The sequence below is a fragment of the Molossus molossus genome, unplaced genomic scaffold, assembly GCF_014108415.1.
Source record: "Molossus molossus isolate mMolMol1 unplaced genomic scaffold, mMolMol1.p scaffold_m16_p_12, whole genome shotgun sequence".
Lineage (NCBI taxonomy): Eukaryota > Metazoa > Chordata > Mammalia > Chiroptera > Molossidae > Molossus > Molossus molossus.
In genome coordinates, this window is record NW_023425347.1 from 51,608,862 (window position 1) to 51,633,452 (window position 24,591).

The following is a 24,591-nucleotide window of genomic DNA, read 5'->3' on the forward strand; positions in this document are numbered from 1 at the left end:
TGTGTTAAAATAAAGATATATTGGGAATAGAATGCAAAATGTATATAAGTTTTAGGAACACTGGCGAGTTCTCAGACTCTCCAAAGTGGAGAATCTAACTCTTAGAACTCTTCTGGTCCAGTCCTGAACAGGAAGCACCTATGGCTGAATGTGCCATCTGTTAGCTATTACATAGCAGTGTAGGTTCTAGCATCAGAGTATTTGCATTTACCTGATTGATCTGTTTTTTGTTATCTCTCCTGCACCATCCTCCAGGTACATTAGACTTCCCACTCACTCTTTTACCCTGATGGAAATTCTTTGTCTAGATCTTCTTATGCCTGGTCTGTTTATAGTTTATATTCAGTATTATTTTGTGTTAGATTCAGGTGTACAGAATAGTGGTTAGACAATCATATACTTTACAAAGTGGTTCCCCCAGTATTTCCCATACCCATCCGGCACTATACAGTTATTCCAATATTATTGACTATATTTCTTATGCTGTGATTTACATTCCCAGGCTATTTTGTAACTGCCAATTTGTACTTCTTAATCCCTTCACCTTTTTCACCCGTTTCCCAACATCCTCTCCTCTGGCAACCATCCATCTGTCCTCTGTACAGAACTGTGAGTACAGTTCTGTTTTGTTTGTTCATTTATTTTGCTCATTAGAATTCCACATATAAGTGGAATTATATGGTACTTGTCTTTCTCTGACTGACTTATTTCCCTTAGCATAATACTTTCTAGAGCCATTAATGCTGTTGCAAATGGTAAAATTTTATTCTTTTTTATGGCCAAGTAATATTCCACAGTATATATGTACCAATGCTTTTTAAAATCCACTTGTATACTTATGAGCACTTGGGTTGTTTCCATAGCTTGACTATTGTAAGTAATGCTGCAATGAACATAGAAGTGCATATATTCTTTTGAATTAGTGTTTTGCATTTCTTTGAATATATACCCAGAAGTAGAATCTCTGGGTCTTAAGGCAGTTTCACCTTTAATATTTTGAGGAAACTCCATACTGTTCTCCATAGTGGCTGCATCAATCTTCATTCTTACCAACAGTGCAAGAGGGTTCTCTCTTCTCCACATCCTTCCTAACAATTGCTATTTGTGAATTTACTAACAATAGGTACTCTGACAAGTGTGAGGTGATATCTCACTGTGGTTTTAATTTGTACTTCTCTAATGATTAGTTGAGCATCTTTTCATATGGCTATTGATCATCTGTATGTCCTCTTTGGAGAAATGTCTATTCAGGTCCACTGCCCATTTTTTAATCAGATTGGGTTTTGTTTTTTTTTAATGTTAAATTGTATGAGTTCTTTATACATTTTGGATATAAACCCCTTATCAGATGTGTCATAGGCAAATACGTTCTCCCATTCAGTAGGTTGTCTTTTCCTTTTATTGATGGTTTTCCTTCATGTGTTAAACTTTTTAGTTTGATGTAGTTACATCTGTTTTTTTTTTTCTTTTCTTTTCTTTTTTCTCTTGCCCAGGGACATATATTAAAAAATGTATTGCTAAGAGAAATGGCAGAGATTTTACTGCCTGTATTTTCTTCTAGGATTTTTATGGTATCAAGTCTAACACTTAAATCTTTAATCCATTTTGAGTTTATTCTTGTATATGATGTAAGAAGGTGATCTAGTTTAATTTTTTTTTGCATGTATCTGTCCAATTTCCTAACACTATTTATTGATTAGACTATTTTTATCCCATTGTTCTTGCCTCCTTTGTCAATTATTAATTGACCATATATGTGTGGGTTTATTTCTGGGCTCTCTATTCTGTTCCAATGATCTATAGGTCTTTTTTAAATGCCAGTTTTGATTACTATAGCCTAACAGTATAGTTTGATATTAGGTAGCATAATACTTCCAACTTTGTTCTTCTTTCTCAAGATTGTTATAGCTATTTTTATCTTCTTCAATATATTATTATTTTTGAGTGCAGGTCTTTTACCTCCTCAGTTAAATTTATTCCCAGCTATTTTATTATTTTATGAAATTGTAAATGGAATTATTTTCTTAGTTTTCCTTTCTCATAGTCAATTATTGGTGTATAAAAATGCAACCAGTATCTAAATATTTATTTTGTATCCTGCTACTTTGCTGAATTTATTTATGTTCTAGTAGATTTTTGGTGGAATCTTTAGGATTCTCTATAGACAGTATCATGTTATCTGCAAATAGTGACAATTTTACTTATGTTTTTCCAATATGAATGCCTTTTTATTTCTTCTTGTTGTCTGATGTGGCTAAGACTTCCAGTACTATGTTAAAATAAGAGTGGTGAAAGTGGACATCTCTGTCTTTTATTAACATTTTTTATTATTGACTGATTTTAGAGAAAGAAAGGAAAGTGGGAGGCAGAGAAATACATAGAGAGAGATTTGTTGTTCCATTTATTTATACATTCATTGCTTGATTTTTGTATGTGCCCTGACTGGGGATCCAACCTACAATCTTTGCTTATCTGGGCAATGCTAAAACCAAGTGAGCTACCCCGCCAGTGCCAATATCCCTATCTTCTTCCTGATCTTAAGGGAAACACTTTTAGTTTTTCCTTTTGAGTACGATATTAGCTGTGGGTTTGACATACACTTTATTATGTTGAGGTATGCTCCCTCTATTCCAACTTTGCTGAGAGTATTTTTAATCATAAATAGGTGCTGGATTTTTAAAAATGCCTTTCCTGTATCTTTTTATATGATATTATTTTTATTCTTTATCTTGTTTGTGTTTTATCACATTAATTGATTAGCAAACATTAAACCAACCTTGCATCCCAGGAATAAATTCAGTTTGCTAATGTTTTGTTAAGGATTTTTGCATCTATGTTCATCACAGATATTAGCCTATAATTTTCTTTTTTGTGGTATCCTTACTGATTTTGTAATTAGGATAATACTAGGTTTATAGAATAAGATTGGGAATCATTTCTCCTCTTGACTTTTTTGAAATAGTTTAAGAAGAACAGGTGTTAGTTTTTCTTTGAATGTTTAGTAAAATTCACCAATGAAGCCATTTGGTCCAAAGTTTTTGTTTTTTGGAAATTTCTTTTTTTATATTGTTGCTGGATTTCTTTGTTGTAATCAGTATGTTCAGATTTTCTGTTAATTTATGATTCATTCTTGGAAGCTTATGTTTCTAGAAATGTATCCATTTCTTTCAGATTTCCAATTTGTTGGCATATAGTTATTAATAATATTTTCTTATAATCCTTTGTATTTCTGTGGTGCCAGTTGTCAATTCATTTTCATTTCTGATTTTATTTATTTAGGTCCTCTTTCTTTTTTCTTGATGTGTCTGCCAAAACATTTATCAATCTTGTTTATCTTTACAAAAAAATCAGCTCTTGGTTTCATTGGCCTTTTGTATTTTTTTAGACTCTATTTGGTTTATTTCTACTCTAATTTTTATTATTTCCTTCCTTCTATTCATTTTGGGCTTTGTTGTTCTTTTTCTAGTTCCTTTAGGTATAAAATTAAATTGTTTACTTGAGATTTTTCTTGTTTTTTGAGGTAGGTTTGCATTACCATGAATTTCCCTCTTAGGACTGCTTTTGCTCAGTCCCAAAGAATTTGGTTTGTGTTTTTATTTTCATTTGTCTCAAGGTATCTCATTGATTTCTTCCTTGATCTCATTGTTAACCCATTCATTGTTTAGCAACATTTTATTTAGGCTCCATGTATTTGTGTGTTTTTTCTTGCAACTGATTATTAGTTTCATATGATTGTGGTTGGAGAAGATGCTTGATATTATTTAAATGTTAAAATTATTGAGACTTGTTTTGTGGCCTAACATGTGGTCTATCCTGTAAAATGTTCCATGTGCACTTGAAAATAATGTATATTCTGTTGCTTTGGTGTGAAATGCTCTGAAAATATCAATTAAATCCATCTGATCTAATGTATTATTGAAGGCCAGTGTTTTCTTGTTGATTTTCTGTCTGGAAGACCTATCCATTGATGTCAATAGGGCGTTAAAGTCCCCCACTATGACTATTACTGTTGATCTCTCCCTTTATGTCCATCAGTTATTTTCAATTAGCCACTAATTTAAGAAATAAATATTTCTAGCCAGGTAGTAATCAGAAGAACTAATATTATTTATTTTTCAACAATTTTATGTTGAAGGGTCAACAACTGGCATTGATTGTTGGTATTACTTCGATATCACAAAATTTTCAATAGCTTTTTAGGCTTTATTGGCATTAACTGGATGCTTATATCTACAATTTTTTCTCAAGATGTGAATTCCTGGCATATCCATTTTTTTTTAAAAATCTGCTACAACATACATAAAATGTCAGTTTGAAATAATTACATAGGTGAAGCAAATAACAAGTCACTCTAAGTGACAGGCAACCAATAACTTCTGAGACTAGGTTGTGTCATAAGCTTTTTCAACCCCCTGGAAGCTGCTTCAAAGCTAAAACTGTACTCTCCTCCCAGTCTGAGAACAGCAATGAGAGGGTTAATTAGTCCAATTATTTGCAAGTGTATTGTCCATAATTTGAAGAAAGCAAATATCCTGCTTTCTGGAAATTGTTGGAAGGACAGGAAAGATTCCTATTAACTAGTAAAGCTGAAGAAAGGCAAGCTTCCTTTGTCACTTGTCTTTCAAAGAAGCTTTAAACACTTTGCACTGAGGGAAAACAAAGATGTTAGATTGCTAGAAAAATAACTGCATGAGGCTAGGAGCTACCGTGAGTAGTGGTCAGCTCAGAGAATTACTAGAGTTCAGAAAGTTCAGCAATGGACTCTTGTTTTGACCAGTTTATAATGGTAGCTGTATTATAACCTAAGTAACTCCTGGAGTCTACTGGGCTGCATGATCTCATCATAAATTCTCTGGTTTTGCTTAAGGTCAAAAAGGTTTATTTCACTTGAAACCAATGCATTTTAACTAAGACTGCAGTAACCAATTCAGATATTGAATCATTTGGGGAAAGATATACTCGTTTTTTTTTAGCATTACGCTTTTGGCTTTGGGAGAGAGGCAACATGCACACTTGCCCTAAGATGAAAAGTTAAAGTTCTGAGGGAAATCTATTTGATTAGCTCCAGGGTTATTTTTCCAACTGGCACAGTAAGGAGCTAGAACCTATAAGCTCTTTTTATGGTACAGGTGGCCTTTCCACAGCAGATCAATTAGACAATGAAAATTCTTCTCAAAATTAATTCAACACAGTTCATTGGCCTTATGTGGGTTTCAGAAAATCTCTGCGATATGTAATCATATGTCTTGAACAAAAGGGGTTTATAATTTGTCTTCAGCTGCTAGTTGCTATTAATTCATTTGGTTCAATTCATTTTAACTCTGTGTGTATAAGTTCCTGTGTGATTTGGTGAAGAAACCAAGAAAAAGGTAACATCCCTGGGGAAATTTATATGTTCTGAGTATACAGTTCTACCCTGAAATAAATCAATGTATACTTATTTGTTACTTCACTCCTTACCTTCATTGAAGAAATCATATTTCGGAGCCACAGTCCTTGAATTCCAGGTGATACTGCCTAGCAAGTAAAAGCCATGTGACTGTGATCCAGGTTCAGTGATCCAGGGAAAACCAATTTCCCTTCTAAACTGGGAGATCTCAAGAGACAAGAAAAGAAAAAGAGAAGATAACAAAAGAAAATAAAAAAAATATGACTGTAAATAAACCAGGCTCTTGAAGCTATTTTCTATTTCAAAGAGCTATGATTTTATGACTCCGAGAGATAAATGTATGAAAATAAGAAAGAAAACCATCTAAATAAAAAAGAAAGCCATCTACTAAATATAAATGATTCATGATGTATTTTTCTTACTGCTGCCTTTAAAATCTTGTCTGTAGTAAAAAACTTTTTGAATGAGATATTCGAGTGGGAAGATTTTTTTCCATGTATGCTGATGTCCATCTCTCTCTCTCTCTCCCTCTCTCTCTCTCTCTCTCTCTCGGTTCATTACCAATGGTCTAATCCAGTTAACTTACCCAAGAAACGACTTAAACAACAATAAAATGATACAACTAGTGGGCAATCATTAACAGTTGGGCTTTGGAGTTAACTTGGTTTCACTTTAAAAAACTGTGTAATATTAAGCAAATAACAAGAAAATTCAGTTTCTTATCTATACCATGAGGATAATAGTACTTACCTATTAGGGCTGCTGTAAGAATTAAAAGAAATATTTCATGCAAAAATTGTTGAAGTTCTAACCATTTTTTATTAGTATAAACTAATAAATTCATTCATTCCGCAAGTACTTTCTAAGGAAGCCTGTGTGCCAGACGCTGTTCTGGGCTTTGGGGATGCAGCACCAGTGAGTGAAAGATAAAATTCTTTCCCTAAGAGAGATGACTTCCTAGTGAAAGATACAAATGATAAAAATGTTATAATATGTGGAAGTGATCTTTCCTATGAAGAAAAATATTCATTTGAGTAGAACTCTTTAACCAAAAATTCATAGTATATTAATGAAATTACCCAGCTAGAAGGAATTTCCAAGCTTAGGTGACAGAATACAATGATGCTAATAGTATCACTCGTGATCTTGTCTCGTTGACCAACCATACTTAGCACAGAGAAACCTGAGGTTGAAAAGCGCGATTGAGATAAAACTATTAGGAGTCTCAAATACCGTGAATTTTGAAATCTTTGTCAAAACAAACACACTGCACAATAGGTAAATGTGGACCTATTAAAAATAAGGTTGTTAATTCTAGATTTGGTAATGTATTTGAAGTTGAGGAAATGAAAGTGTAATTGGCCAATACTTCTGAAATTAATCAACATTCTTTCTGTCCCTAAAGACCATATTGAAAGAATATAATAATTATTAATACTTATAACCAATAATATAATAATTATAACAGTGATAATAAGACGCTATAAAAATCACTAACATTTATTAAAAACTATGTATCACATTTTTGCTAGACCCTTCAAAAGCATAATCTCATTGAATTCTTAAAACACTATGTATTATGTGCCATTATCATCCTCAATTTATAGATGAAGAAATCAAGCCTCAATATCTTCCCCAAGGATATATAGTTGGTAGAGATCAGTGTCGAATGCTGCGATATTGATAGCAAAGCTCTGAAGTACTTTCCCAATGCCCTCAGTTCTTACTGGATTATAACCATTTCCTTCATTACTTATTCTAGATAATATAATTTATTCAGCATCCTATTGTATTAAACATCTTTAATATAATTTCTCCTTAATTATCCAAAAAAAATTATGAGGTATGTATTAACAAGCTATAGGTAGATAAACCATTCCAAAAGTCGGTGGCAAATAATAATGTTGTTTTTTTCTTATTTGTGGATTTTCAGGGCAGGCTGGGAGTCAACTGATCTAGTCTGGGCTCAGTTGGGGTTGGCACCAAGCCATGGATTATCCACATATGGTCTACATGCTTTTTGTTCTTTTTGGACTAATCAGCTAACTTGAGTATGTGTTTCTCATGACTATGGTAGAAGCATAAGGGAGAAAGCCCAACTATGCAAGCAAACACCAAAACTTTGTTCTCATCAGGTCCAATAAAATTCCTTTGGCCAAAGCATGTTACTTGGCCAAGGCCAACCAATGGAGTGGGGAAAATACTTGGCCTTAGTGAAAACAAATGACAAGGTACATGACAAGGAATGTGGATACTAAGAAGATAACAATTTGGTGACAATAATGCAACATACCATAGATATCTTCAGTGTTATTACAGATAAAGAGTTAGAGACAAGCTGCTTAAAAAACCTGATCTGGGTTCACCAGCTCTTAAAAGAAACAGTATATTTTTTCTGCCTGTTCTCAGTGTTTGAAGATGTTAAGAAAAAGGGAGTTTTAGAGAGCTTGTGGTGTGTGGTTCTAATCTTTCTCTGTGTCCTTTGCAATATCTAATCTTGTTCCGTATCTATAATGCATGGTTAATAACTATATAATGATCAAGAAGTAGCCATCAAGGATTCCAATTAAACCAGAGGCAAATGCACAAAAGTGATATTGTTGAATGGGACATTTTTAGAGGCCCATTTTCTATACTAATGGTGTTTGTATAAAAGAAATTTAATGAGTAATACAGAAGTAGGTTTGGCCTTTGAGCAAAGAAATGCATATTTTTAAGGGAGAGAGATGATTAAAATGAAATGCTGGCATTCCTTAAGTAGGATTATTAAAATAAGCAATTGAACAAACCTGTTATCCTCATATTTTACTAGGATAAAACAAACAGATAAATCCAGATAAATTATGATTATACACTTTGCTGCCCCAAAGGGGGCAAATTTAGACCTTCATTTCTAATCCTTCTAGAGATGTAAATCTGCGGCTTGTACTCTCAGCTAGGTGGTTTTCAGTATAATTGATGCCAAGAAAAAAAAATGTTGCAGTGAAGGTACAATTCTTCTAAAACCAAGTGAGATCATTTGGGTCCATTGTGCTACAAACACATTGAGACTATTAAAGACATACAGAAAATATTAACTCTTTAAAGGTGAGGAGCCAGAGATAGCATATGAAGAATGTGATTCAACAACCACAACAATGAAAACTAACATTTATAAAATCTTTACTATAAAGCAATTGATGACACTGCACTATCATAATCTGCATTATCATACGCAGCCCTAATAAAAACACTTTATTCTTAAATATAAATTCATAATGATATCCTGTGCTGGTTGCCGGCAATACAGTAACAAACAAAAACAAGCATGGTCACTATCCTTATAGGGCTTATAGTTTAACCAAATAATCACAAAAATAATTATAATACTGCATCAAGTGTTATACAGGTAAATTTAATCAGTAATTATACCTGGCTGAAGAGGTCACAAAATGCTTCTTTGAGGAAGTAATTTGAGTTGAGATTTGAAGGACAAGAGTAATTTAATTTTGGGAGAAAAGAGCGTTTGGTCAAAGGGAGCAGCACATATGTGCAAACATGAAGCAGAGGAGAAGAGGCACTCTGGCCTCTGGAATGCAGAGTAAAGAGAAACAGAAGAGGGTGAGGCTAGAGGAGAAATGGTGGCCAGACCATGCATGATCTGGTTAATAAAGAAAAAGCTTTGTCTTTATTCTAAGTATAATTGAAGCCATTGAAAGGATCCACAGAAAGAACAATGAGCAGAGAGATATCGGATTTTTGAACTGTGTAACTGCTAGGTAAAGACAGGATTAGATAGAAGGTGGGCAGGATGAATGCAAATTGACTACTTGAATAACTGTTGCACTTGTCTAAGCAAGAAATGATTACAGGGGAACTAGCAAAGATAGCAGCATAAATACTGTATTTGAATCCTCCCACAACCACATCAAAGTTACAACTAAACTATAAGAACATCATTCAAGACTGCTTGAAATCTAGCAGAACAGAACTCCTGCCACTAAGGATATAAAGAAGAAGCCACATTGAGACTGGTAGGAAGCACAGAGACACAGAATGGGCTGGTCTTACACTCACGTGTGGTAGTTAAATGTTTTAGATGCAGAGAAGCCCCAAAGGAGTGAGGGATCCCAGTCCCACACCAGGCCCCATAATCCGGGGTTCCAATGCCAGGAAGAGAAGTCTGCATAACGTCTGGTTGTAAATACCAGCTGAGATTGTGGGTGAGTGAGACAGATGCTTCTAGAGTCCCAGGCATTCATCTTAAAGGGCCTGGTGCAGACTTATTCAGACTCACTCACTCTGAGCTCCAGTGCCAGGGCACCAGGAACATACAAAGAGGAACTAGCCTGGTAGGTTGTCTGGTGTGGAGGTGAGACCTGGAGGGGAAGGTTTTTCCCAGACAGAAGTTTGGCAGAGGCCACTGTTCCCTTTGTGGGCTCTCCCCAACAAAGCCGTGGGCAGGCAGGTGTCATATCTGAGTTTCCATCAACCTGGCTCACACTGTTTGACCTGCCCTGGTGATTGCCTGAAATCCTACCCCACCCAACTTGGGGGCCCAAACCAAGATGTTTCCAGTGGCTTTTCCACACAAATGGCTTGTTTTGGCTCAGGCTTTGACTCTTCTAAAATCTCTCAAACAAGCATAGTCTGGCCTCAGAATGCCCTGCACCTCTCAGTAAGTGTCTGCAGGCCTAGTACTAGTAGCGCTGGCCTTGGTTCACAACTTAGGCTCTCCTTTGTCACCTCCAAACCCATCACAAGTAGAATCATCTACAGACCGCTTTGTAACTCATGCCAGGCAGCCCTTGTCAGAGCACAGGTGGCAGCTGACTTTGGCCAACACCTCCTGGGAGGCCCCAGAGCCAGCATACCCAGTGGACAGCTTTAAGCCACATCAAAGCACCACCCATCCTCCTCTACAAGGGACACATACAAAGGAAAGACTCAAACAGTAGCAGAGCCCCACTGATGTAATTCCTGTTCCATGGGGTTGGCTCCACAGTTGATCCTCCATGGTGGTTCAGCCATTCCTCACAGCCAATAAGCCCGGGGGAAAATACTTCCCACTGATGTGCCAATAGCAGTCAAGTCTCAACTACAACAGAAGGGTATACAGAGTCTATATGGTGGGAAGGGAGTGCCTACCTAGAGTTTTCAGTTTAGGTGATAGGCAGGCTGTGCCATTAAACCTACAGGACACTTACCACAAATGGCCACTTTACCAAGCCTTGGGAACAGCATAGAAACAAACACAGGAAGGCAGCCAAGATGAGGAGACAAAAAAATGTGTCCCAAATGAAAGAACAGAACAAAACTCCAGAAAAAGAATAAAACAAAATGGAGACAAGCAGTCTACTAGATGCAGAGTTCAAAACATTAGTTATAAGGATGCACAATGAACTTAGAGGAAGAGTAGAAGAACTTCGACAAATAGATAGATAACATGAACACAAAGATAGAAAACATAAAGAAGAACCAGTCAGAAATTATGAATACATTAACTGAAATGAAGAATACATTACAGGGGCTTAACAGTGGAGTAGATAAAGCAAAGGATTAAATCAAAGTTTTGGAAGTCAAGGCAGCAGAAAAACACCCAATCAGAACAGCAGGAAAACAAGAAAGAATTTAAAAAAAGAGGATAGCTTAAGGAGTCTGTGGGACAACTTCAAGTGTACCAACAATCCAACAATCATATCATAGGGGTACCAGAAGGAGAAGAGAGACAGCAAGAAATTAAAAACCTATGTAAATAAATAATGATGAAAAACTTCCCTAACCTGATGAAGGAAATTAATAAAGAAGTCCAGGAAGTGCAGAATTCCAAACAAGATGAGCCCAAAGAGGCCCACACCAAGACATATTATCATTAAAATGCCAAAGATTAAAGACAAAAAGAGAATTATAAAAACAGCAGGAGAAATACAAGGGAGCTCCCTTAAACTACCAGCTGATTTCTCAACAGAGATTTACAGGCCAGAAGGATTGGCAAGAAAAATGCAAAGTGATGAAAACCAAGGATTTACAATCAAGACTACCCAGCAAAGCTATCATTTAGAATCGAAGGACAGATAATCAGCTTCCCAGACAAGAAAAAGATAGAGAACTTCATCACCACCAAACCAGTATTATAAGAAATGCTAAAGGGTCTTCTTTAAAAATAATAAGGAAAAAATATAAAAATATGAATAATAAAATGGCAATAAATACATACTTCTCAATGATTAATTAAAATGCAAATGAATTAAATGCTTCAATCAAAAGGGATATGGAGACTGAATAGATAACAAAACAAGACCCTCACATATGCTGTCTATAAGAGATGCACTTCAGATGGAAACATACAGAGACTGAAAGTAAAAGGATGGAAAAAGATATTTCATGAAAATGCAAACAAAAACAAACAAACAAACAAAAACCCAGCGGGGTAGCAATATTTACACCAGACAAAACAGACTTTAAAACAAATACTATATAGCAAGAGACAAAGAAGGACCCAGCAATTCCCCTCTTGGTATTTACCTGAAGAAACACAAAACACTGAATTGAAAAGACATATATATCAATATGTTTATTGCAGCATTATTTACAATAACCAAAATATGGAAGCAATCTAAGTGTCCATCAATAGATGAGTGGATAAAGATAAAAATCACACACACACACACACACACACACACAATGGAATATGACTCAGCCATAAAAAAATTGAAATCTCACTATTTAAAAATGTGGATGGCCCTGGCCAGTTTGGCTCAGCGGTTAGAGCGTCGGCCTGCGGTCCAGAGAGACCCGGGTTCGGTTCCCGCTAAGGGCACGTACTTCGGTTGCAGTTTGTCCCCAGCCCTGGTTGGTGGTGCGGGTGGCAGCCACTCGATGTGTCCCTTCACGTCGATGTTTCTCTCTCTGTCTCCCTTCCTCTCTCTCCCTCCCACTCTATCTGTACAAAAAATGGAAAAATATCCTCGGGTGAGGATAAAAAACAAAACAAAACAATAAAAATGTGGATGAAGCATGTTATAACATGTGCTGAGTAAAATAAGTCAGACAGAGAAAGACAAATGTTGTATGATCTCACTTATATATTGAATCTAAAAAGCAAAATAAACAAATAAGCAGAACAGAAGCAGACTTATAGATACAGAGTATATTTTGATGGTGTCAAGTGGGAGGGGGGTGGGGGAATGAGTGACAAAGGTGAAGGGTTTAAGAAGTATGAATTGGGCCCTGGCCGGTTTGGCTCAGCGGTTAGAGAGACCCAGGTTCGGTTCCCGCTAAGGGCGCGTACCTCGGTTGCAGTTTGTCCCCGGCCCTGGTCGGTTGTGCGGGTGGCAGCCACTTGATGTGTTTCTTTCACATCGATGTTTCTCTCTCTCTCTCTGTTCCTCTCGCTCCCTCCCACTCTACCTGAACAAAAAAAAAAAAAAAAGAAGTATGAACAGTCATGGGGATGTAAAGTACAGCATAGGGAATATAGTCATAATATTTTTAAAAACGTGTATAGTGTCAAATGGGTACTAGATTTATCAGGGTGATCACTTAATGAGTTATATAATGTCTAATCACTGGGTTGTACAACTAAAACTAATATAATATAGTATGTCAACTATAATTTAAAAATAAAAAATAATTCAAAGTAAAAAATGATTATAGCTTGGACTATTGTGATGACAGTGGAGATAAAGAGAAATACCATATTTTGAAATTCTAAGACAAACTTAAAATGTTTTTCTTTTTATTTATTTATTTTTTCATTGTTTATTCCCCCTATACCCTCTTCCACCTCCACCCCCCCCTCTTCGCCCCTGCAATCACTACACTGTTGTATGTGCCTGTGAGTTCTTTCTCTCTTTTTCTCCAATTCCTCCATCCACCCACACCTTCCATTGTTAAAGGAATCACACTACCTGATATCTAACTTTATTACAAGGCCATAGTAACCAAAACAGCATAAAATTTTTAATATCTCTGATGTCAGAGTACGGTCTTATGGTCTCTGTGCTGTATTGATTGTCCAATTGCCTTTGGCTGCGTGAGTGCATGGAACTTGCACAATCTGAAAGCTGGGAGAGCAACTCTGAGAAATGGTATCCAGCCAGCGTATATGATGCTACAGATGACAATACTGTATGAAAAAACCTGATCCTCCAGAACTCTTAAGTCAAGCAGTGTCAATGCATGCATTGGCAGCATTTTTTCTTTTTTATGAATATTTAAAGTAGTGGTGCATGTTGCAATTGATGGGATTTTATACTCATTGAAATATGACAAAAGATAGTATGAGATTGAACCAACAAAGACTAATTAGGTTTTGACTATGGAAAATGAAGAAGTATGACTCTTAAGTTCCTGGTTTGGTGAAATGGTTAAATGGTGATGCTATTCACCAAAACAGGGAAACATTTAGGAGAGTATGAGGGTTAAAAATGTGAATTCAAGCCCAGCAGAGTAGTTCAGTTTGTTGAGCATTGTCCTGTGCACTAAAATGTTGCCAGTTCAATTCCCATTCAGGGCACACACCCTGCTTTTTGTGTCCCTGGTTGGAGCATGTACAGAAGGCAACTGATTGATGTTTCTCTCTTACATTAATGTTTCTTTCTCTCTCCCTTCCTCTCTCTAAGTATGTCCTTGGTGAGGATTAAAAAAAAAATACATGAATTCAATATTGATTATATTGAATCAAAAATAACTTTGAGTCATAAAAAAGGAATATATCTAAGAAATAATTAAAATTATTGATCTAGAACTTAGAAGTAAATATAACCTTATAAATCAAGAGATTAATAGTATACCAATATTATTCCCATTTAACTGGCAAACGATTTGAAATAAGAGGAATTAAAAAAACTGTCAAAGGTCATATAAATTATAGGTGGCAGAGATTAGATAGGTCTGATGAAGTACATGATATGCTAAATAAGACACACACACAATAAAATCATCAGAGAGTAAATAACTGATTAAGAAATATATGGGAATTTATTAAATTTTTGTTGTCAAAAGTAATTAAACAAATGTAAACTAAAATACTAATGGAATACTATGTTGTCTGTCATATTATTAAATGATCAGAAATTGAATATTGATTATAATTTTTATAATGTAAGAGAAAAGTAATTAACATTCAACAACAATAAAAATTTAAAAAATTAAATGTGACGGAAAGGAACACATGGGCCACATACATGTGAATAATTATTAACTATGAATAGGCAGCTGGCACTTTTTCCATTTTCTAGCCTTTTCTTGTTTTTTCTCTTTTTTCCCCTCTTTCTCTTCTCTTCTTTTATGTTTTCCTCTTCTCTTTTTGAGAGGGAGTGGACAATGAGGAGAGAACACTAGCTTTCTTTCACTATAGTGTTTTCATAACCACTGCTTTCAGCTTGTGTTCCAGACCCTGGGACGATTTTCTGATTTGGACATCCTCAACTATCCCTCATGTCAAGAGCCAGTTGAGATGACATCAATCAATGCCCAGCATAAACACTGTCATCCAGTGAGCTTCAGCCTGTCTGAACAGATGGGGCTTAAATCTCGGGACTCATTTATCTTCCAATCCCTTCCTCTCCTCGGGCAAAACACTTGGACACAGTTACACTTAAACACCAAATGGCCTGTATTTTGGTTCACAGATTGCACATTGCCCTTTTCTTTCTTTTGGAACATGGTTTTAGCCATTTATCATCTTTACGGAACTGATTCAGGAAGATTTGTGTGACTAATCCACATCATGAATGATCTGCTATGGGGTAACCTTTGGCAATTCTGAATTTTATCTGGAATTCATGAGAAAGATGAATGTCTTTGGCTTGAAAGCAGTGGGATGTGAATCCTGTCTCTACCCTACCTGGCGGGAATGAATCAGAATACTGATTTCTGTAATGACTTTTAGTTGTAGGGGGAAAGGACAGTTGAATCAAATTATTGAACATGTCATCACATGTAGAGAAGAGACCATGGTGTGCTAACCCCACAAAAGTGGTCCAAAACTATAATTAAGGTATATAGATCTGATAATTATTAAGTAAAATTGACCTTGTTCATCCCTTTTATTATTATGAAACTACCATCTTTTTTAAGAAGAATTTTATTTTATTTCTATCACATCATTGAGTGTCAACTCAATGACACTCTCCTTGAAGTATAAATAGCAATACTGGACTCCCAATAATATTTATTAGTAGATGTATACTGAGAATAAAAGCAATAGGCTAAAAGAGTGGCTGATTATTTTTATATGATGGTGTTGTACATATTTTAGTTAACATACTTGATAGTGTGCTAGAAATTGGCACTGCTAGACCAAGGAACTTTATAAACTGAAAGTTGCAAGCTGGTGACATACAGCTTGAATTCAACTTTCAGATGACATTTTTCAATCACCAAGTTCAACTATATTACTATTTTTAAAAAATTAGTTACCACAAGAAAAACATTGGGAACCTCAAATACAATTGGAAAACACTTGCCATGGAAACAACAGAACTGTTTTGACCCATGTTAAGCTAGGATTTCTTTTATAAAGTTTTTAAGGTCATGTAGTATTTCTAAATTAATCAAAAAATTTTATAGTATTAACTATTAGATTTTTAAAAATTCTTTCTACTATATTCCATTATATTTATATAATTTTCCCTCTTAATTTTATTCTCCCAAATTATTTTATTTACTGTGCAAGCCTAATCCCTTAACATAAATACTCAGGTCCTTCATTTTTTCATCACACAAGGATATACATCTTCCTATATGTACTGCTTTATCTGTATACTATATATGTTTTATATTTTAAATGTTTTTTAAATTGATTTTAGGGAGAGAAGGAGAGAGAAACAGTGAAACATTGATGGGTTACTCCATATGTGCCCTAACCAGGCATCAAACCCGCAACCTGAGTGTGTGTCCTGACCGAGAATTGAACCAGTGAACTTTAGTGTATGGGACGACACAACCAACTGACCCACATCAGCCAGGGCCTATATATGTTTTGATATAAGATATTACCCTAATTTTTGCTTTATAAATAATTTTTAATTTTTCTTTTGATTTTTTCATCTAATTCATCTGTTAGTGTCTGAAATTGCTAAGATTTTAACACCATTAAATCATTTCTTTTTAATTTAATTGGATCATAATCAGAATAAGCTCTAAAAATTTTTTGAATTTTAAAATACCTTATAACTGTTTTATGCAGATATAGATTATATAAAATTCTGGATATTTAATAGTTTTAATATTTTACTTGTATTTATTAAACTAAGCTTATTGATTGCATCACTCAACATCTCCATGTTCCCCTTTTGAAAAATTTTGTCTACTCAATCTTTTCAATTCTGAAGAAGTCTTCTGAAGTTTCTAGTAAAGTCACAATTCAATCCTTTCAATTTCTGCTTATATTTTTAACAGTTATGTCTATGTAATGAGGTGACATATTGTTTATAGTATACAAGTTCATCACTATTATGTCATCGTATTGAATTTTGTCTCTTATTATCACACAATGACCTATTTCAGCCATTGTTTGTTCTTTTAACATTAAATGCCATCTTATCTGATAGTATTCTATTTCTAATATGGATATCTATTTATAGCAGTGTTTTAGTATCCCTGTGTCTAGATGTACTAGTTAGGAGATGGGTTAGGCTCCTCTGAAAATATGCACAATAATTTCCATCTCACAAATGGAAAGGGAGGTGAGCCACAGTTGAGTTTGTGGCTCAGTGGTGTTGAAGCCCAGGGCTTCTATCTTCTCAGTTCAGATTCCAGTTTGTGCTCTAAAATAGCTCTCTCTCTTCTTTGATCACATCCACATTCCAGCTGATTGGATGGAGAAGAGAACAAATGGATGGGCAGGACCTTCTTTTTCAAGGGAATTACTTGCAAGTTATAATCAATTCCATTTTTATCCACTGACCAATAGTTCCTCCTTTAACTTTTCTTTATTTTAGCTGAATTAGTCTAGCAGTTCATTCATTTCCCCCTCTCCCCTTGGTAATGTATATGTTGTGTTATATATTTCCATTCCTCTTTTAAGATACACGACCTCTAAAGTATAAATTGAAAAGTGACCAAATAATTTCTCCACAAAGATGATCTTGGGTAATAAAGAATTTGGCCTCAGCCCAAAGAGAGGTGTGGCCTTTGCCTTCAGTTCCTTTGGAATAACCTCTAAACCACAGAAATTTCTCAAGCAATAGGAGTAACTTTGTTATTCACAGTTGGCCTCTCTGATAACACTTGATCATTTATGCTAATGAGGTGATCCATGGCACACCCTTAGTAGAGTACGTTAACAAGATGACTTGAGATAGAAGTTGGCCACATCAGAAAGGCCAACCATGTGAGTAGAAGGTTGGGACTTTGAGCCACATGATATCAGCCTGACCCCCAGATAAGGATGGTAGTAATTAAGATCGAATTCAATCATATGGGCCATAATTCCATCAGTCATGCCTACATGACGACGCCTCCATAAAAACTTTGTACACAAAGTTCAGGTGAGCTTCCTAGGTTGCCAATACTCTGTACACATATTGCTGAGGACACAGAGTCTTCATGGTTGGAACCCTTCCAGTCCTCAATTCTACCCTATGGATCTCTTCCTTTGGCTGGTTCTGATTTATATAGAATATAAATTATTATTTGCTATAATAAAACTGCAATTATAAGAATAGTGCTTGCTTAAGTTCTATGAGTTATTCTAGCCAATTACTGAAGCAGAGAAAATCTGCGGAGACACTCAAATGTATAGAAAACTGGTCTCAAGTGAGGATAGCCCTTGAGACCTCCCAACTTGCAGCTAGTGTTAGAAATCTTGGGCAGACATGGAAGTCTTGGAGGACTGTGCCCTTAAGCTTGAGTTTGGCTAATTCTGGGTACACTATTACATTCTCTCTCCTCTACCCACCTAAATAAACTAAGCTCATAAGGATACATCCTCTGCCTTCTCTCACAGTCTCTCCCCCTCTAGATGAAGTCATAAAAATGCTTTACATCTGCTCTTTTTTCTCTCTCTCTGCAACTCTAGCAGAACTAGTTTATTACTCTTATTTCTTGACTATTATTAGAACTTATCTTAAATATACTACTTATATTTCAGGAAACTTTATTTAATATTGCACTGCTGGTCCCAAGTGATTTGTCTCTATTCATTTAAATTCAATTGTAAGTTTTATTCTGCAACACTTTTTCCTCCCAATTTATTTTTTTTCTCACCCTGAGTTCCTATTTCTTTCTCCTGACCCTTTTATTCCCAATGGTTCAAGTTCAGAATTTTCTTCAAATGTGGTGTATAGGTAATGATTATTCATCCCTGTTTCCTAGGAAGTCCTACTTGTTTTGGTGTAAGTACTGATAGCGCCATTTTTCACTTTCAGTTGGGATGATAAATTACATGCCAGTTCAGTTTTGCGAGCAATCCTAGTCTATGCCTGCTGTTGTGGCATCATTACTAATAGTGGCACCTTTCACTCTCAATTAGAGTGATGAATTATATACTATCCTATGTAAGGAGACACATATTCTGACTTTTTGATTATCTATACCTATCTTTCTCTTACATGTTAATACCATGGCTAGATAGAGGTTTCTGGGGTTATAATTCTTACCTCTCATTTATTTTAATGTATTATCCCACCATACTCTAGCTTGTTTTACTTTTATAGGCATTTGATCTTTCTTTCTAAAACTTTAAGAAATGTTTCTCTTTACCTTTAAATTTAGAAATTTTTATGCCTAGGTACATGTCTTTTTATACCACTCACATCAGGAACTCAGTACATCCTTTAAAATGATAAAATCTGGCTTTTCTACTGCTTAGGGATATCTTTATTAAATGGTTGTTAAATTAGTGTATTCCCTATATCTGCTCCTTTCTCTTTTTCTAGAAATTCTAGTATTGGCATGTCGTATCCTGGCTCTATTTTCAGAATCTCTTTTCCAACAATATCCCCCTTTTAGAATATTTGCTCTGAGATTTTCTTTATTTCTTCCAGGGTATGAATTCAGGTTTAAAAATGGTCACACTTTTTTTTTAGTTTACTTATCAAATTGTTTATTTGAGAGTGTTTTGCTGGTGAATTATTTATTTCTAAAGAGTAATTTCTGTGTTCAGTCAGAATCTTCTTAAGTGCTCCCGTTCCTTTTCTGTTCAAGTGACATTTTTCTCCTCCAGCAGCTCTATTTCATAGGCCACCTGATCTTTCACGTGTGTGTGGGACCTCCTTTACTATGTCATGATTTCTTTTTTGTCAGCTCAATAGAGTCAAGTCCTGGCCTCTGAAATTCCTTACCTGTGATAGGCTCGCACATTAGGTGAGGCACGAGAGTTTCTACCCCTGTGAGCCGACAGTGTGTGGAAAGCAGCCTGGGCTGATGGTGCTCTGAATGGTCAACAAAAGGAACTATTCCAGATCCTTCTAAATTGGAACCTTAATGAGTCTCTTATCTCTAATCGAAATGCAAAATTTCACTGTCCAGATTCCTGACACTGTGGAAAAAATGAATAGGAAGAAAGAGAAGTGAACAGGCTTACCCTGAAAGGGAGAGCTATGGCCCCGTTCCTGCTCCTGCTTCATGATGGGAAGAAGTAGAAAAGAGGAGACCATGCCCGCTGGCTGAGGAGGCCTGTCATCGTGCTATATCTGACCAATCAGATTAATAATCCTTCTTAAGATTAATGAGAAAGTTATCAGGACAAAGAAGAAACCATCCTTGGAATCGGGAGAAAAGCCAGATCCTTCTTTTCCTCTAGAGACCTATAACAGGTGCTAAAATGATAAGGGAGGCGACAACAAACAAAACATAGTCTTTTCATCAAAGAGCTCAATGACTAGTAGAGAAATCAGGCAGGTACTACAGGTGTATAGAATTATAATGGCAGTCGGTTCAAGGTGACCCAGGGGAGAGCATCGTGGACTCTGCCTGGGAGGTTTCCTAGTCATCTCCAGTGGATGTTAAAGTGGACTTTCAAAGTCACCATAAAAGATTTGGAATCTGCCGGGTGAAATATCTAATGCAGAGGAGGAAACTGTACAAAAGAATCAAATATATGAAATAACAAAATCCCCTTGTGTAACTGGAGTTCTGGCTCCAAGTGGCACCACATTGAGAGATTAGGCTGAAAAAGCAATAAGGATCAGAAAATGAAGGTCATAAGCCACCTTTTATATCATGCTAAGGGGTCTGAGTTTTGTCCTACAGGAGATTAGGTATCAGTGGTAAATTTGCCTTTTTAAATTAACATGGGCAAGTCTGCCCCAACTACTTTAAAGTAGGCATTATAATTTTAGGAAGTCATAAAGTCTTAAAAGAGGAAAAATGTTATTATAATACATAATAAAATACCCAAAATATGGTCAAACCACCCACTTCCATCCATACTGTTCTGGGGACTTAATAATGCAGAAATTAGCAATTAAGGCTACAAGGCCAAATCAAAGTGTCCATGTACCTTCTTACAGATTTGACTTCAAACGAACAAATCTGTATGAAGAATTGTTAAACTGATTGGGGCTGTAAAATTGACTAATTATTTTCTGCTATCAACAAAGGCCCCTATCAAAATAATAGTACCAGTTTGGAAAGCACAATAAGAAAGACAAAAATTGGTGGTAATTGAAGCATCAAAGCATCTAGAGTGGAAAGCCAAAGGAAATGACCTTTGATGCCCAATTACAATAACGCAACTTGACTTTTTAAAATCAAAATTGGATTTCACTATAACAGTTAAAGAATTATTTTCCCTTGAGTTGATGGCAATGCTAATTGAAGGCAATCTTAAACCATGGTATTCAGAATAAATGTACTCAGCTTTCTTGAAATAATAATAAAAATACTATAAATAGTGGGGGCATGTACCCTATGAAGAAAAATAATTGTAATCAATTAGCATTTGATTTGCATACTATTTCTTTGTCTCTGCTTTTCTTGTTTATTTCCACCATAAGTATATTATATTATAAATTGTTCTTTTTATCCTCACCTGAGGACATTTTTCCATTTTTTGTTCAGAAAGAGTAGGAGGGGGAGAGAGAGAGAGAAACATCAATGCGAAAGGGACACATCGAGTGGCTGCCTCCCACAAGACCCAACCAGGGCTGGGGACAAACTGCAACCGAGGTACATGTTCTTAGCAGGAACCGAACCCAGGTCTCTCTGGATTGCAGGCTGATGCTCTTACTGCCGAGCCAAACTGGCCAGGGCTAAATTGTCTTTCTTTAATTTATTTTTTCCATCACTGTTCATGCCCTTTATGCCTTCTTCCACCTTTCGCCACCCCTTTCCACCCACAATCACCACACTGTTATCCATGTCCATGAGTTCTTTCTCTATTTTGTTCCTCTTTTGTTCCTTTTTTGCTCAATTTCTCCTCTCCCCCCACCACCAGAGCTGTCTGCCTGCTCTCTATCAATGAGTCTATTTTGCTTGCTGGTTCAGTTTGTTCATTAAATTCCATATCTGAGTGAAATCAGATGGTACTTGTCTTTCTCTGACTGGCTTAGTTCATAGCTAGAATTTTTAAATCTGTTTAAAGATGGGCTTTGTATAATTGTTAAGTACTCTTATTACAAAGTATCAATACTTTCTGTATATAAAGAAATATTGCAATAGAATACTAATTCTACATAGCTGTATAGAAGGAACCAGGGCACTCCACAGTGTCTCAAGAAACATTCTTAAGGATTTAATTTATGGATTACATATTTATCTGCAGAGCTCAGATATATATATATATATATATATATATATATATATATATATATATATGAAATGCTTTGTGTGTGTGTGTGTGTGTGTGTGTGTACACACACACACACACACACAAAGCATTTCAAGGCTCTCAAAAAAGCATGCTCAAGTCATTAAGTCAAGGTCCTGAGCATTAGCACACAGGTGATCTCAGGTTACAAAGTCCAGCATTCAAGAAGGAATGCTGCATAATGTTCATGGGAAGGTACATAGCACCATTGAGAATGGATCCAAGCTAATCTGGTCATAGATAAAAGTAGCTGCCGGCAAAGTAAGAGGTGGCTAGTGTTTATGATTCTTCATAACCCAGCTAGCTACAAGGTTATAAAGAAAGGGAGTCACAGATTATTCCTCTATTTATTAGCAAAGCTGGTAGAGAGTGAGTTCATACAACCTGTTTTCTATAATTGACATGTCCCCAGCTCTATGCACTTAAGGTGTTTCAATCACTAAATTGGTTTTGATAAGGATATGGCAAAATTCCTGACACAAGGAATCCATCTAATTGATATCACACAATCAGGACAGTCTCCCCAACCAATAACTAAATGCAAGGCCAATTAAGAAACACAGAACACAGATACCATTTCTGAGAGGTGCAGACAAACAAGAATGGTTTGGCCAAACCACATATCTTGAACTTTTTCAATTTTTCAAATAAGGTTTTAAAAATAAATTAGGAAAATGACATTAATTTTACTAATAAAAGACCACTTTTTATACTTAGTGTCTACTTAGTATTGTTGATTAGGTATTCATGGCTGAAGGACGTGCTTCTCTGCTATTTCTGGAATGTGGCCCTTCATCATATTGGTAGCTGACCACCTCTGGACTCTGGACTCTACAGTCCTGATAGCATGGTGCCATCCAACTACCCCTAAAGCTAAATTTAAAATAACTGGTGCACACACACACTATCGCAATAACTATACTGAAGTGTTTTGAAGTAAATTATAGGCATTATAACAAGTGTGCTGGAAGAAGTATGGAATGTGAATAAAGTTCCCTTTAGCAAATACTTGCTAAGGTATATTATGTCTCAAAAGTTACTTAACTTCCTGTAGTCTCAATATATTCATCCATAAAGAAGTGAACACAGTAATACATATTTCATAAAACTATAATGAGAATTAATTGAATTTTTAAAAAGTGCTTTATAATGGTAAAGCATTACTTTTAGGTTTCATAAAGGTTAAATGATACTTAAAGGCAGCTAGAAGTATATTTCTAGTAAGAGAAGGGGGATTTTACTTAGTCCTATTTTATGCCAGGGATTTTGCTACTTGCTTTATTGAGAAGATAAACAATATATAAGCCCTATAATCTTAAATGTCAAAATAGAAAACCTATAATCCCCATATTCTTTGATTTAGCCCTAGCTCATAAAAATTGTTTTGACACCAGAGACTTATTAGTAAATTTTAATGAAAAATAAGGGAAGATAAAAGATTGTGCATTCAGGTACATTGCAGAAAACAACATTCTGAACTCTAAATTCATTTACTCCTCCTGGATAAAGATACAGTTTTAGAATACTTGGGAAATCTTTGACCTAGAGTTATTACAAATAGACACTCTATTTCTTGTTAGAGTAAGAACTGTGCCAGATTTATATCTGTTCAGTATCTCCTCATCATGAAAAGCCTTGGCTGTTTCTGGAGAATTTTCCTAAAGGTTATGGACTTCAAAGGTTTAAAGTCCACTCCTATAAAAGGTAATCAATAATTCTGAGGCTATCCATTCTAGCTGTTCACATGGGAAATGCATTATTTGGCAGTTCCGTCCTTGTGGGAACATCATAGAGTGCACTTACACAGACCTAGATGGCACAGCCCGCTACACACCCTGCTGTGACCTGTACAACCTGTGTCAGACACTGTAGGCAACTGTAACATAATGATAAGTGTTTGTGTATCTAAACATAGAAAAGTTACAGTACAAATAGAGAATAAAAGATAAAAAATGGTACACCTGTATAGGGCACTTACCATGAGTGGAGCTCGTGGGACTGGAAGTTGCGCTGGTGAGTGAGTGAGTGAGAGGTGAGTGAATGGGAAGGCCCAGGGCATCGCCATGCTCTACTATAGTTTTTATTTATTTATTTATTTATTTATTTATTTATTTATTTATTTATTTAATTTTTTTAGAGAGAGAGGAAGGGAGAGAGAGAGAGAGAGATAGAAACATCAATGAGAGAGAACATCGATTGGCTGCCTCTTGCATGCTCTCCACTGGGAATTGGTCCCACAACCTGGGCATGTGCCCTGACCAGGAATCGAACCGGTGACCTCTTGGTGCACGGGGTGATGCTCAGCCACTGAGCCACACCAACCAGGCTCTACTATAGACTTTATAAACACGGTGCACTTAGACTACACCAAATTTTTCTTCAATAACAAATTAATCTTAGTTTATTGTAACACTTTTGCTTTATACACTGTTTAATTTTTTTAACTCTTTTGTAATAACACTTC